The sequence below is a fragment of the Brienomyrus brachyistius genome, chromosome 9 (assembly GCF_023856365.1).
Source record: "Brienomyrus brachyistius isolate T26 chromosome 9, BBRACH_0.4, whole genome shotgun sequence".
In the NCBI taxonomy this organism is placed as follows: domain Eukaryota; kingdom Metazoa; phylum Chordata; class Actinopteri; order Osteoglossiformes; family Mormyridae; genus Brienomyrus; species Brienomyrus brachyistius.
The window spans coordinates 6,715,470-6,731,078 of NC_064541.1; the positions used below are offsets into that span (position 1 = coordinate 6,715,470).

Genomic DNA, 15,609 nt, shown 5'->3' on the forward strand with positions numbered 1-15,609 from the left:
AAAAACCACACCTTGTGCACTTTTTAAAACAAAATCGTGAACGAACTTTTAAAAAAAGATGTATGATTTGAGTCGTGTACACTGAATAAAAAGGACACCGGCTTCACAAGCGGGATGTAAGAACATCACGGTGGTGTCTGCCTCACAGAGACTCATATATGATGCTTTGTCATGTAAATTCATGCATGGTGACACTGTTACAGCCGGCCCCCCTCACCAGGCGAGCGGTAGACTGACGATGACAATGATGAGGATCCGGTTACAAAGTGCCTCACTTTGCCTGATGCCTGTAAAATCAGCCTGTCCGCCTACATAAACCAGACAAGGACAATACACCTAGTCTTAATAATTCATTGTTTCCTACAGCAGAGTGAGTATTTTTTAGTTTGGACCATACTTTGTATTTGTCTGTGTAATAATCGTTTGCCACTTCTGCACTGCAAGACAGGTGAATGGGCTGTTTTGTGAGCGTCGTGCGTGACTGAAAATCTGCAAAGTCAGGATTCTGCAGCATTTAAGACCTTACAATTAAAATCACACACATCTACCAGTATTTGTATACATTTTTCCCACATGCGATTGGGTGATTTTCTGATTAATCTGTTGTCTGATTTTCTTGTTAAAGATGATGCTTCAGTTTAAATGGTCACTCACATGTTCTTAAATTATGACATTAACATCAATTAAATTAAAAGATTTTATCGATCAACTGACATACATGGTTGATTTTCTGTCGCTACAGTTGTTAGCAACTGGCTATTACATTTTTTTTTCTGAATGACATGTACGCTCAATAAAAATGATTTACGGCCGGTGTATAGTTTCATGATTTTACCCGGATTATTCCTTATATCTTATGTGGCTGGACCTTTCTCTGATATACAACCATGCTTAGAGTGTACAAGTTTCTTTTACTTTTGCCCCAAATTTTCATACACTAGAGTTCTGAATATAATTCATATTCAATGAGAACAAGGCCTATAATCTAAAAGACTCCAAGCATAACAAATGTGTAGCTATAACAACTGATTGTGAGCAGCTGCGGCGAATTTAAAGGCTGCTGGAGGGACACTTGCATTCAGCAGCAATTTTCTCAGCGCTCAGTGTGACAAACTAACAAACCGAAACGCAAGATGACAGGGTACAAATCGACGTAGCTGTAGCGTCGGGAGCCTTCGATGGGCTAGTCTACGGACGCCGTCTCTGTGTGCCAGTCTTCTTTCCATAAGTGATCTCTCACCTCCAGAAAAAATCAGCATTGTAAACGTTTAGATATGTAGAGTAAGCAAATGGCTTCCACGAGGCATGCAGAACCAAAAATAACATGACCTGTGCTGAAAATGGAAATGCGGCAGCAAAGCAGTAGCATGTAGTCATGCATTGAAACAGCACTTGATGGATGACAGCCTGTACCAAGTCTCTGCCCTGTTCCGCTTTTGTGCAACCAGGCTTTTCAAAAAGGTGTTAAAAACTGGACCCGAGTCGCCTCTTCCGGCACTGTTTGTTATTTCGTGTAGCACAGTGGCATCGTTCTGCCCAAACAGGCTTAAACAGCCCGTTTCCTTTGCAGCAGGGGATTTGGTCATGAGTCTCATCGCCATCCCCACGATAAACATTACATAACAAACCGGGATTGTCTGCCCACTCTGGCATCGTTTAGCCAGCCTGCCTACAAGCTGCCTCTTCGTCCTGATGACCCTGGGTGAAGAAGAGCAGATGTGGGCATCTTCAGAAGACCCAAAGAAGCTCAGGAGGGGCACCACAGATGGAGGGGCTCCGTACAGGGGTCACACTCAGGGGGGGGTTGAACACAAACTTGTATTATGACATGGGATGTGTTGACGACTCCTTTTAAGCGTGATTATATTTCTGACTCTCCTTCCCTAAATCCCCATCAGCTACAGGGATTTATCACCATTGACAAAGGTAACCTTCGACTCATTACTGCGATTTAAGCACAGCGTGTCATAAACACACGGGCCTTTTATATTCAACTGTCATTTTCCATTTTTATTATGCAATTTGCTGACATTCTGAATCCGCATCACACAAACACCGATTTTGAGTAATTTTGGAACGTACCATAAATATTGTTGCCCAGGTAAACTACACCTTGCATATCTAAGGTAAATCTTTTTTGTCAGTGTGTTTTTATAATGGTTCCATCTTATAATGTGAGCTATGCACTTAATGTCACGGTCAACCCTAAACATAGGATGTTGTGATGGCAGAGTCGAGCACAGGATCCATGATGATGGTCTGAATGCTGTTAACCGTCCATGGTGCTCATTACTGCAGTGTCCGACCTCGGAAACAGACCCAGTTTACATCACTTTACATCGGATGTCTGCCCTCTTTCCATGTAAGACTGCTACACTTGTTAGATGCCCTCACTAATCCTTCCTGGGCTTCCACAAATCTTCCACTCAGGTGCTCTGAAAATTCTTTTAACCAAGCCATAAGAAAAGCAGGTACCCAAAACTGTGTGGGATTTCTTTTTTCAAATGATAGTTACAAAGCGTTCACATTTTTTTTCAGAAGTGTACAGTATTTATTGCCAAACGTGTCTATAACTTCCAGCTCTTGAGACACATACAATTAATAATGCCGTTATATATAGAAAGAGGGCGGCTGGTTTTGTCTTGTGTACAATTCAGTGTTCCTAACAAATGATTTAAAGTGCCGAAAAAATACATCTAAATATAAACAAATCAGTTTTATTTGAGAGGGAGGACGGGTTTGCAAAAAAAAAGAAAGACAAAAAGAAGAGGTCACATTTGTGCTAAACGATAATGCTCTGTACGCTCACTTCAGCGTAGTACATTCCTGCCCCCTGGGCTTTGCCGTGGATTTCTGCGCATCTGATATGGATGCTATTCATAGCGTGTTTTACTCGGCGGCCGGAGCACTGCGGTGGGAATGCAGCAGCGGCGGCGGCGGCGGCCGCGGAGGAGGAGGAGGAGGGGGGGAAAGCCGCCAATGAGGCTGATGTGAAAAGCGCCGCTCCCGGGCAGCGATCCTGAGTGTTTGTCTTGTTTCAGAAGTCAGCAGTCCTGTTCATGTTTTCAGCTCCAGTGACTCACTGGGCTGCGTCGGTCGGAACTGCCGCGATGCCGCTTCAGCACTTTCTGCTGCGATCGATTCAGCAGCGCTCCCTGAAGGGGAAAGCAGGGGGCATCGTGTTACCCGCACAGACAGACACGCAGACCCCCATCCAGACCGGGGGGTCGGTATTGGGTGCTCGGGGGGAGGGGGGGGGGTCTTAGGAATGCCGGCTTTTTTAAAGTTACAATAAGAGGCCTGAGTGTTGCATTTAAGGGAGCTTCCCCAGACCGGGCAGCCGGTGCGGCACTCTGGAGGGGATGGCGTGCGCGCTGTTTGACCTTCAGATGATAAACTCGGCAGGATTTATTCAGAAGTTACGAAAGCTGAACTCTGATGACTCACCGGTTTTTTGTCAAAGGCTTTACATCTACGGGGTGCTGCCGGAGCCGGGTGCTGCGGAGCAGCGGAGCCGCCAAAGCTGGCAAACGGCGCAAAGCGGAGCGGCGGCCAGATGCCGCAGGTCAGGACGCGCCGCAGGCGGCGCTCGGGCCGCGCTTTAATCAAACACCTTTTATCCGGCAGCAATTTGTGCTGGGCTCGGCAGAAAATAGACCCCGGAGTTTGGAAACGATACAAGAGGTCTATTTTAAGGCCTCAAAGGGCAGCACGGAACAGCCCCCGCTTTGTGAATTAACGCAAGAGCCGAGTTTAACCGTTTCCGATGAGCCGGGAGCAAGAGACGGTGCGATTGAAATGGCCGGCAAAATAATTACCCCACAAATGCATGGAAACGAGCAATTCAAAATAAAGTGACATGCGTGATGTAAGGTGTCTGTTCCTACAAAGGAAGTCAACACAAATTTCATAGGAATCAAAGCACTAGTATAGTACATAAGGAGGTAAGCATGGAGCGAAACAGTGAATAAAAGCTTATTGTCCATAAGGAGATTGTACGCTCTGCTTTTATGGTAATCCAGAGCTGCCTATCTCAATACCAGCCATGTAGTAATAACTACGCAGTAAATTAGTCGGCTGTGATCGTGATTAATTCAGCCATTGTATCATGCGCTTTGCTGGCATTACTTCACATATATATATATGCATTGATTCTAGGTCGACGTGTTGTTAAATGTTATGCTTTGTTTTTGGGTTTACAGCGTCTGTAATTTGCCTGATGTGCGTTTCTGAAAACTATGTGACCATAGTGTATATAAACCAGTGTGATTCAACGCAATTGACTGATTAAAACGTTTTAAATTAACCAAGACGGCGGAAAGAAGTAATAAAACGACAAAGCAGCGTCTGTCCTCATTTCGTGTTAGAGCCACATTTAAATTGCATTTCATACATTTATCAGCGTATTACATAATTTATCAGTCTCGCTAAGATGACTGGGATAGAAATATTAGCAGTAGCTAACGAATTGGAAATAAATGAGCTTGTGCGCGCAGTTTTTCAAACTGGATGATAAACAGTGTGGCCCAACTACATAATAAAATGGTTTGCAGGCAGCTGTCCTGGATGAGTGTGAAAGTCGGTCATGTCAGCGTAGACAGGTGCCAGAAAATACCCCAGCAGCAGAAAATGGACCGCGAATGCGGCAGGAGCGGGCTGTCCAAGCTGTCGGGGACGCGCACATGGCCGCGCACACCGTCCCGTTTCCCCGAAAGCGCGAGTCCGACAAAATCAATCACAAGCGGCCCGCATGCTGTTTTTCTATTTCCCCTAAAACAATATTGTTAACACGGAACGGTTTTGTATGTATTTAACATTTCTTACGGTAATGCTTACTGTTAAACACCATACGCATGTCTCTTCTCATGGAGCCTCTCTTCTCCAATGAAACCGTTCTGTGACGGTACAGTACATTAAAAAGGCAACATTTAAGTACGACGGATGTTATTACTGATATATCTTAGCCGATGTATTTGTGTATTCTACTTAAAAATGTTAAAGAAAAATCTGACAGTTATTTTATATATAAAGGACTATAAGAATTATTGTGTTTTGAGTTCTTACACAGCGGATTTACCACTGCAGACTAGCTTGCGTAGGACAGGTGCTTTGTGCTGTGTTGTTATGCTGAAGTAATAAATCCGACAGCCAAAGCGCAACCACCACTGCTTCAGGGATGCTGCGAATAACCCTTTACTCATGAAATGCTCTTCCTCCTATAACAATCAAAGACATTTCACAGAAATTAAGACCTTGTTGATCACTATATTGAAGACAACTTTGGATTAGATCAGTGAACCATTCACAGATATCAAGATGCAACCAAGCCTTTTCATTTGGAGACGTTGGCAAAAGGCTTGCTCCTTAAATGAAGCTAAACGTCTTTTTTTTTTTTTTTTTTAAAGAAAACTTTTACTTCTGCTGAGCGGTCAGTCATTGACGTAAGCCTGAGGTAATATTTGGTTTAACGAAATCGCTCAGGAAGCATAAGCATTACAATTTTACACAGGCCTCCTTAAGATGATTAAGGGGCCGTTCCGGGTGCGTTTAATATCGCTATTGCTCAACATGCTTCAGGATACTTGCCATCTTTCGATGACTCGCCGCACTATTATCCTGGCCTAAGTAAACAGAGAATCGGGCAAGTCGCGCTATTTACGCTCTTCTGGTGGTAGGCGATGCCAATAATCAACACTGGCCAGGGTGTAAATGTAGGCAATCTCCAGAGGAGTATTACAGACCATTACAGCAGCACATAATGCAGGAGCCCTTGATTTATATATCGCATAATTAGCTGGTGGTCTCCAACTGGATTAGCTGTGTTATTAGCCAATGGGTGCTGAGTGCATCTTTTTCTGTGTGTGTGTGTGTGTGTGTCTGTGTGTGTGTGTGTCTGTGTGTGTGACTGTGTGTGTGTGTGATGGCACTCTTTAAGGCTCGAATTCCCACTTCAAATTACGATTGCAATTTATCAGTATTTATGCAGGCATGCCGATAAGAGCAGGTTTCCCAGGGGCTTGGATATAATGAGACTGACGAGTCATTCTTGACACTGGAGTGATTTTTCTCCACGTTGGGCAAAACGGTGAGAGTCATACTGATGGAAATCAAAGGGCCTGATGTTTAAAAGATGATGAGACTGAACGTTGGTGTACCTCCGGTGAGAACGGAGTTATGTGAGGGTATGAGTAAATGAATGGGATTCCTTCTTACGCACGACCTGCCCAGTCTCACTGTGAGCCGAGTGTTCAGCTGCAAAGATGGCTTATCTCAGTTGTTATTATAGTGATTGGAACACTTGATCATAAACAGGATAATTTTGAGTATTGTTTGATGGTTACTGTGTCACGGCGAGACGGCCTGGTCTTCCCAGTATGCTGGAATCTTGATGGCTGGAGTCCGAAAAAGGAATTTAGATTAATATGAAACTTCATAAGATTAATGAATGATAAGCACAAGGAAAGTCAGTATCTCCAGCGGTAGGCTTTAAAGGGGAACACCGTCTGGCTTATGGTTTATCTGCCTGCGTGGGCTGAGGTGGGGGGGGGGGGGGTAGGGCCTTGTCTGAGGTGCAGGGAGGTCTGGCAAGGCCCTCGTCTCCAGGGCGACTTGCACTTTGAGGTGCCCTGGAAGGAGCTGCCTCTGTGGGGAGTGTCTTCAGGGGTCAGGACGGCCCGTGCTGTTGGCCGAGGTGCCTTGGCAGGCATCGGTGGCCGGGGCTCAGAGAGCAGCGGAGGGCTGGACGGGGTCCCAGATGCGGCTGCCAAAATCGGCCCACAGGTAGGCTGGGGAGTTCAAACCCCCGAGACAGACCTGTGTGAGTCCAGTGCGCCTCATGCCTCGCGTGTCATTCGTAACAGGCACGCTAATGATACACGCCGGTATGTTTTTTACAAGTCTGATATGACTGCCTCTTCCTCGACAGTAAATAACTGCCTATCTAACATCAGATCCTGCATGCTGCAGCGCTCTCTTAAGTTTAAATGACAGGCACAATTCACAGTTTACAATAATACTCAAGTACATCCAGTATCTCACACAGATAATCTTGGCATCCTATTTGAATAAAATCTTACCCTTGAAATGCGCATTAAAAACTTTTTCGCCTCAAAAATTTCACTAGACCTGGTTCATGTCTGTCCCTGATGGGGGATGGGGTGGGGGGGGGGGAGATTGTATGGGTCAGTGGTGGTAAAATCTGCCAGCTAAGAGGAGTGGGCTGCTGGCTGAAATTTGGACAGGGTGTCAGTATCAGCATCTGTGTCAGTGTTGGTGTCAAAATCAGTGTCAATGGCATCATTAGTGTGTCAGTGTTAGTGTTAGTGTCAGTGTTAGTGTCAGTGTGGCTGTGAGACACTCCCGCTCTCCCCTTCACTGGCTTTGCAGAGACCTTATTACGTGTCATTGCGCCCTGGCCAATTCATCGGCTCTGACACCCCAGGAGGCGGCGTGCTGTTCATCCTGGAAGAGCAACAGGCGAGGTCGCGGGGGCCGCGCCGAAAGCCGTCGATCACGGCGGGGGCCGTGCGGGAGCCTGTCTCTTTGATTTACAGTCAAGGGGGCTTCGTGAGAGGCCCCAGGATGGATCCCAGTCCCGCTCCGCAAAGGAATTCAAGGTCCACAGGGCAGGAGACTGACTGTGGGGGCCACTCTGTGTGTGAGCACGTCGCATTACCCCGGGGTGGTGTGGGGGCTACATCATTCAGAATGACTGTAATGAGCCTGCTTCACTGTCACTGTACTGATCTGTACTTAAGCCAGAAATAAGCCACACCAATACTACTCGGTTGTACGTGGTGGGTGTGGACCCCGAGGCAATGGGTCTCATTCATTCACCTCACCCACATCACCATAATACTGATCTTCCCCCCCCACTTCCGTACGAAAATAAAGTCACTCATTCCTGCTCCTTTCCCCATGCTCACCGTCCTGCCCGGAGCGAGACTTCCAGATGCATGAAGCGCACAGACATTAAGCGCTTCTGCAGGTGTTTCTCCGCTGCTATGCTACCGCTAGCTGCTACGCCGCGCGGGCTGCGCCCTCGGCCGGCGCATTAAATCGCTTTTTTGCTTTAGGAATGTTGCTTGGCATATAAAATTGATTAGGCGCCGCTTGCGGAGTCCAGGCGCCGAAAGCAGCGCGTCCCCTGGAGTCACCTGAAGGGAAAAAGCTGCGCGTTTGCATTTTCTTTTTTCCCAAGTTGATAATGTCGAGTGCGCTGCGAAGTTATGAAAGCCGCTGTGTCCTTCGTTATTAGCTATCTGCTTCTGTAATGAATGTCAACTTGAAACGTTTATATTGTGCATTTATATATTTTATTTTTTATTTATTTATTTTTAATGTGATTGGAGTGCTTTCCCTTGCCGGTCGGGCAGTCATGCCACCCTCCACACGACATCGGATCATGGTTTTAACTTTCTCCCGTAAGTCCGCCCAGTCCTCACTCTGATGTTTCCCACCTTGGGGCTGTCAGGGTGTTTACAAGCGCATTGGTATTCAGGGAGCTTCTTCCGGAGGACGGCTGGAGATCCTATGCTGAGCCCCTCGCCGACTTCTGAGGGTTTCCGTGCGAGGGTCTCTGTGCCAAATCCCGTCTGGCCCCTCGTTCCTCTCGGAGTGCGCACAGATCCCTTGGCTTTTCCTTCAGAGCCCCGTTATAATCCAAAATCATTCCCGCTCTGTCTGCTGTACATCGCTGAGGTTTTCTCTCATAGAGGTCCTCTGATTCATGGCTTACTTGACTTAAACCCATCAGTTCTGTTGGGGAAAGGAGGTCAGTACCTGCCTTCTTCCATTCGACTTACATTTCACTGAGGATATAGTCCTTTGCTGCTGTTTACATTTGTCTGAATTGCTCTAAGCGTATATCATGTTTTTTTTTTTTTACTTTCCATTCTGATGTGGTATAAGCTGATTTCCATGCTTGTCGTGTTGTCTTAATTCATGTCTCCCAATATTAGGAATATTCTTGCCTAGAGATCATGGAAATTAGCAATTTTGTTCTGGGTTAGTTCTGTGGATAGCGTAGTTGCACAATTACCATTACCAGTGTCTTTAGTGTCCTTGATACCACGTCTCATACAAACAATAAAGTTACCTTGGCTTTATGTGGCAACAAGCCTGAATCGAACAATCTCTGCCATGCCTCCCCCCATACCTAATAAATGTTATGCTGTACTCTGGTGATTTGGGAGAGAGGTGTATGTAGCACATATGATTAACCGCTAATTAGGTCAAGAGAACAAGCTGAAATGAAACCAGTTGTGTGCTTGGAGGTGGCCGTCTGTCGGAGGGTGAGTCAGGAGACCGTGGTTTTAATGATTCACCCCACCTGTGACTCGTTCATGTCTGGCAGTGTACAGTGGCATGGTCTCCCCTTTCTTACAGTGTGCAGTGACATGTTCTCTTTATTTTAACATTGCACAGTGGTGTGTTCTCCTCTTTCTGACAATGTACAGTGACATTTTCTCCTTTTTGTTATCAGTATGCAATGACATGTTCTCTTTCTTTTATTTTGCAGTGAAGTTTCTCCTCTTTCTGATGGTATGTTGTGACGTGTTCTAATTCTGATAGTATACAGTGATGTTGTCTTTTGTCAGACAGTGTGCAGTGACATATTCTGTTCCTCCTGACAGAGGAGATGTGTTCTCCTCTTTCTGACAGTCTACAGTGATGTGTTCTCCTCTTTCTGACAGCGTACAGTGATGTGTTCTGTTCTGTCTGACAGTGTACAGTGGCATGGTCTCTGTCTGATAATGTACGATGATGTGCTCTCCTCTTTCTGACAGTGTGCAGTGACATAAACAGTGATGTATTATCTTCTGTCTGACTTTACAGTGATGTGTTCTCCTTTCTGACAGTGTACAGTGACATGGTCTCTTCTGTCTGATAATGTACGATGACGTGCTCTCCTCTTTCTGACAGTGTGCAGTGACATAAACAGTGACGTATTATCTTCTGTCTGACTTTACAGTGATGTGTTCTCCTCTTTCCGACAGTACATGGTGATGTAAACAGTGACGTTTTCTCTTCTGTCTGACTGTTAAGTGACGTGTTTTACTCTTTATGACATTGTAACGTGTTCACTTCTTTTGAAATGTCAGAATAGCGTTGCTTTTGGAAAAATACAATCAAAAATAAGCATCGTATAGTCTCTGGACCAAATAAAAAATCAGTTACCACCCAAGCCAAGTCTGTGCTAGAGTTAAATTTGGTTAAATTTTACATTTAAGGTGAAGGAAAACACCGACTGTGCTGACTGTGAGGAACGGCAGTGGCAGGGAAAACACCACAACCCTGAAGTGCAATGAAATGAAGAGAAACGAATAGTTGTCCTCTCTTTTAATGTGTGTGAAACGTTCACTGCCATGAACTGAACCAGGTGCAGAAATGCAACACAGCTGGATTTCAGTAGTTTGATATTTTTTCACTTTTGAGCGAGAACGCGTGAGTTTTCTTTTTTCAAATTCTACACACTGGTGTTTTTTCCTATAACCCTATAACATGAATGAATATGAGACTGAATTTTGGTTTTACTTAATATTTTACTCAATGACAAATAAAGTTTCGTGTTTAGTGCAATGTTTCATATTATAACCTTTGCAACAGTTAAATGTATGACCACAGTTTCAAACCTAATGCCATGTAGTAATAACAACTTTACAGATGTTTCCTTCAGGAATCTGTTAAGAGGATAGGGGTAGATCAGTCTGTGCGCGCACGTGTGTGTGTGTGTGTGTGTGTGTGTGTGTGTGTGTCAAAGAAAACTGAAAATGATGTATTTGAAATATGAGTTTCATTGACTGTATCTACTGTAAATATAATCTACTAATTATCCTGAAATTTACATTGGCTAAAACTTAACAACAAAATCAGATGATATAAATGCAACTAAAACTAAATTACATTTCCATCAAAAGACTAAAACTATAAAATATACTGTCAAAATGAACACTGGTCCTGATCGCATCCCTTCCCACCCCAGGATATCCTTAAAACTCAAACCCTAACCCTAATGAGTAGCTTGGTTGTCTCTGCCTTCAGGATGCAGCAAAAACGCATAATCGGCTGGGAGCCCGTCAGGTGTTCTGCAGTGCATTATGGGAAAGGTGCAGAGAGCTTGACCTTACCGTACCATGAATTGTCCGGTCGTGGCCTGCATGAGGGCCTTCAGGTGTGTTCAGGCCTCCTGAATTAGCTGGTTATTAGTCCCTGCTTGCTAGAGTAATGTGGGGTCTCTGATTCTGTTGGCCGTGACACTGGGTGCCGTACAGCAGACAAATCGGTTTATGTCCTTTTAGTGTTTTTTTTAGTTGTCCTCTGTGCTGATTCACACAGCATTTGTACCTGCCCCCAAGCCTCTACCCTATTCCTTGGTGGACACATTTAATGATGCAAAATTATCAGCGTGTTATAATTAACCTTTAAAGCCAATTTTCTGATGCCTGTGATATTCTTAATATCTGATTGCGCGACTCAGACTGTGTGTCTGTGTGGTGTGTGCGTGCCCACTCAGTTATATTCACAGCAGTGCATTTGTGTGGCTTCTTCATTGAGTTGTTTGATTTGGGAGTATTTGTAACATTTCTTAGAAAGTCACTAAACATGAAAGATTTAATTTCGAGATGCTTGTCATCTGAACAGATATAAAAACATCGATGCATCTGAGCATCATATCCAAATACCCTATGCAGTCACTGTCATGATGTCATGCAAAATGCAAATCACTGTATTAATAAATATGATGCCTGAATAATTCTGCTAAAAGTCTGTCTGGAAAGTGTCCTTTTATCATTAGCTTATTGTCACCATGGAGACCGTGGACATGTGGGTGTGGCCTCCCGCCATTGGATAACAGAACAGCTGTGCATTGCAACAATGTTGGAATTGCATGAGCTGGAAGAATCTAATATTTGTGGGTTGGACGACTGAGATGGGACCCGCGTGTGCAGGCCGGCTTATGGGGGGGGGGACTACCCCCCCCCCCCAGCTTCCACGTCTAATTAAACCAACCGATAAATCAGTCTTCTGCTGGCTCACACTGTATTGTAACCAGAGCTCTCGTCCGTATTATACTGTATGTAACAGGCATTTGTCATCCTGTTGACAGTGTGAGAGTGACTCGATGAATAAATAACTATGACTAACTGTATAATGAGTGAAGGTGACAGGTCTCCCTGAATGGCAAACATTCCCGTTCCCGCCGTCAGAGGCGGGGTCCTGAATACTGGACTCTGATTTGACTATAACCCCTGTAATAAATTTCACTTCAGCTGGCATCCGTTTACTATTATGACTCATAAGCAGTAAATTACATAAAGTGACACTTTTTGCCATTGGTGTCAGACCTTAATGTCATGACAGACTTTTAAAACTCAGCTGTTGGACTTGTAGACCTTTGAAACGAAAATGTTCTATGTTTTTGCAACAGTTTCTGGAGTACGTATATTCCATGACCAATAAAAAATATCCTTACATCTTGGCAATTGTTGTTTCTGGATCTGATTGGATCCTCAGCAAACTGGGCATGGCCACTATTCCACAAGGAGCCCTTAACATTGGTGCCGGCCTGAATGTCACCAGGCTGTCGCCAACACCGTCCATCAATGGCCCGGCTACAGCTGACTGCTTCCCACAGTCACCGCGTCTCGTGGACAGGAAAACGTTCCTTTTGATGACTTCATTATTAAATGAGTGAAATAGCTGACAGCTAAAAATCGGCGGTGAAAAGTCCCCCTGTGTGCATTTAATTTAATATGCAGGGGCGGGGGCTACACGGGACAGCCCCCCCCCCCCCAGCAATCCGCCGCCGCTTGTTATTTTGTTCTCGCTCGGTCTCTTAACTGCACGATCAGCAGCTTAATCTCCCCCCCCATGCTTTACTCATGCGTGCCATTCCCCCCCCCCCCCCCCCCACAATTTGCTTGCCACATGCGTTTCTCCTTCAGAAATAGATCCTGCTGCAAATATATGACGGCAACACTTTGAGACGAATGCAAGAAGAAAGCAAGCAATTTATCAACGTACGTGTCCGGTGGAAGGGGCGGCCATAGCATGGCAGGAGACCCTCTCAGTGCATTGTGGGATCGGCCACATAGCGAGCGGATGGGAAAGGGTGCAGAATCCGGGCCTGAAATAGAGGACTATGGGAAGGAAGAGCCATTTCAGTAACATGGGCTGGAGAAGGGGGGCAGGGTGATGAGGGGTTTTCAGTCCACCACGGGTTTGTTGGGAAGCAGAGAGCGGTGAGGGTTAGGGTTCAAGCTCGCTGTGTGTTGAGCGTCAAGTGGTTTCACTTTATAAAGCGAACTGTAAATCGGCAAACTTAGAGCTCAGCTGCCAGGACCTATAACGACTGGAAGAGATGAGGTTCAGTCTCTGAAAGGTGATGTTTGGCTGTTTGCAGAATGCCTACAACATCTGATTTATCCAGAAATGTTTATCCTCTAGGGGCAGCAAATTCAATGTAGAGGCACAATAAAAGAATGAGATGTTTTTTTGTATCCGACAGTAGCTCGGGGTCTTCTTATCCGCACTGGGAGGCCTGATTCGATGTAAATGCTGTACATCTTTTATCCTAAAGGTCATTCGAATTTGACTATTTCTTGCCGCAAAGTGTGTTGTGGAGTCGCTGCATGTGGTGCCTAAAGATTAAGCTTGAAGAAAGGACTGCGTTACAATCACAATCGACAAATGAGCTAATCACGACTTTGCAAGGAGGGCTGGTTTTTTTACACGTGTTAACAGCTCAGTGCTAATCTAAACACTCTGCTTGTCAGGCTGAGGGGAGGAACAATTGAGCGAGAAGCGTCAAAATGTTGCCAGGCTAAAACCTAACTAAGCGATTTAATTCTCAGAACACCCACGGCAGCCAGCAAGGACTGAAGCCGGACCACACCTGGGGAACACTGCCAGGGCACTAGGGGTAGCTGGTATATGCCAGTCAGACTGGGACTTGTGGGCAAGAAAATCCCAAGATGGACAGGTTGGTTCTTACCCACAGAACCTGGCCCTGGGATGGAGAGGGCATCCAGACTGGTCCTTCATCTCCAGGCTGGTCCTCCATCTACCAGACGTCATGTTCAGTTCTGGGTCAGGGTAGGAGTCAGTTGTGGGGTCAGATAGATGCTTTGTCCGATGATCAGCTGGTGTTCTGTCCAGGGTGTTCGCTATCTTGTGCCCTGTGAATAGCTGCCGTGTCAGCAAAGATATCCCCTGCCTTGTGTCCTGTGATTGGCTGGTACTGTATCTCGTCAAAGGTATCCTTTGTCTTGTGCTCTGTGATTGGTTGGTATCCCATCAAAGATATCCCCTGCCTTGTGTCCTGTGATTGGCTGGTATCCCATCAAAGGTATCCCTTGCCTTGTGCTCTGTGATTGGCTGGTGTCTCGTTAAAGGTGTCCCCTGCCTTGTGCCCTCTGGATGGCTGGTGTCTCATCAATGTGTCCTCTGCCTTGTGCTCTGTGTTTTTGGCTGTTATCTTGCCAAAGGTGTCCATTGCTTACAATGTACTGGAATCCTGTCATGGGCAACCCCTGCTTTGTGACTGGCATCCTATACTTGGTGTCCCCTACCTTATGTCCTGACCACGCCTTGACCATGCACTGGATGTGTTGAAGATGGGTCGATGGTCTTTTGATGCTAAGCTAATGCTTATTACCATCCCATGCATTTTGTCCAAAGTGATGCACCATTTTGCCCATTTTGCTTCTGCTCTAGACTACAGAAGTAGGATGCCGTCTGTGCTAGCTGCTATCAGGTGGGGGCGCTCCAGTCCGTATCCTGAGCCGGGAGGTTCCCCATGCCCTGTCCCAGGTGGCTGCATCTCAGTCTGCGGGCCAGTGTATTATAGAGGTCAATATGTACTCCTTTGCCGTGTAAAGAATAAGCATATTTTCAACTAGCTCATCAGTCTTTTTTCGCGGATTAATTAAATGGCTCATTGAACCCATTAATCCACAGCTTGATTATCAAAATCTATGTATCTTATCAGCATTGTAGATGAGGGCTTGGCTCTCTCAGAAGCTGCTCGGCTGGAACTGCATCAGAAGAATGAAGGTCGATGCAATGGGTGGCGCAGCTTTGGGCGAGGGCTCACGGCTTCTTGGCATTTCGTGGATTCGATTATTTCCCCCGAAATGGTTTGTATGGACTCTGGACCCCACAGCCTCATCTAAGGGCAGTTCCTGCATTAGTTGTTGGTAAGTGTTGCAGCCCATGGACTGCAGAACTGGTGGGGGGGGGGACACTCAGTTCTGAGTAATGTCTGGAACCGTCATTAGAAATGCAATAATGACCAACCGCAGAAAAATTGCCTACGAATAATTTTATGCAAACCAGTAAAACTTTAACAGAGCCTGGAATTATATCCAAGTATTTTTCCAATAAAAGGTTATATCTGAGTTTGTCAAAAGCAAACAGACAAGTGGACATGACTTTATGCACCCCCCACATTCCGTGGCCTTTGTGATGTCCTTAATATCCAAGGGAGTAATAACTGAAGCAGATAGCATCTGCTTATAACAAAGCAGTTGACTTCACATACCACTATATATATATATATATATATATATATATATATATATATATATATATATATATGTGTGTGTG

The 15,609-nt window shown here is 45.4% G+C and overlaps 1 protein-coding gene and 1 long non-coding RNA gene across 2 annotated transcripts in view; one reads left to right on the forward strand and one right to left on the reverse strand.

Annotated features, from left to right (window-relative positions):
- The window catches only part of LOC125749630 (transcriptional repressor scratch 1-like), a 63,803-nt gene that overhangs the window by 7,053 nt on the left and 41,141 nt on the right, over positions 1-15,609 (forward strand). The gene's annotated exons all lie outside the window — the stretch shown is intronic.
- On the reverse strand, positions 2,704-3,588 carry LOC125749632 (uncharacterized). The gene is made up of 2 exons (XR_007399972.1): positions 3,448-3,588; positions 2,704-3,155 (listed from the first exon to the last, which is right to left on the reverse strand). It is a non-coding gene; the product is annotated as an uncharacterized LOC125749632 (long non-coding RNA).